Here is a 250-nt window from a genome sequence, read left to right on the forward strand (position 1 = left end):
CTAAGATGATATTCAGGAATTTTTTTAGTACACATGGTACAACATAAGATCTATAATGAAAAAAAAGTACAGAAAAATTAATCAAAATAGGACTTGAGCATAAAGATTCAACCACGGTAAAATATTAATATTAATACAATAGAAATCAACATAACTTAATTACTAAATCAACTCAAAGCACAGAGAGAAATCTGAAAGCAAAGAGTTATACACTGAAAAAGTCATTCTAATCTCAAAATCATTGCCTATT

At 26.4% G+C, this 250-nt stretch overlaps 1 protein-coding gene across 1 annotated transcript in view; it reads right to left on the reverse strand.

Moving 5' to 3' along the window:
- The window catches only part of LOC119581951 (dedicator of cytokinesis protein 7-like), a gene marked incomplete in the record, with an annotated part of 118,380 nt that overhangs the window by 113,144 nt on the left and 4,986 nt on the right, over positions 1-250 (reverse strand).

Source organism: Penaeus monodon, chromosome 15 (assembly GCF_015228065.2).
Source record: "Penaeus monodon isolate SGIC_2016 chromosome 15, NSTDA_Pmon_1, whole genome shotgun sequence".
NCBI classification, from domain to species: domain Eukaryota; kingdom Metazoa; phylum Arthropoda; class Malacostraca; order Decapoda; family Penaeidae; genus Penaeus; species Penaeus monodon.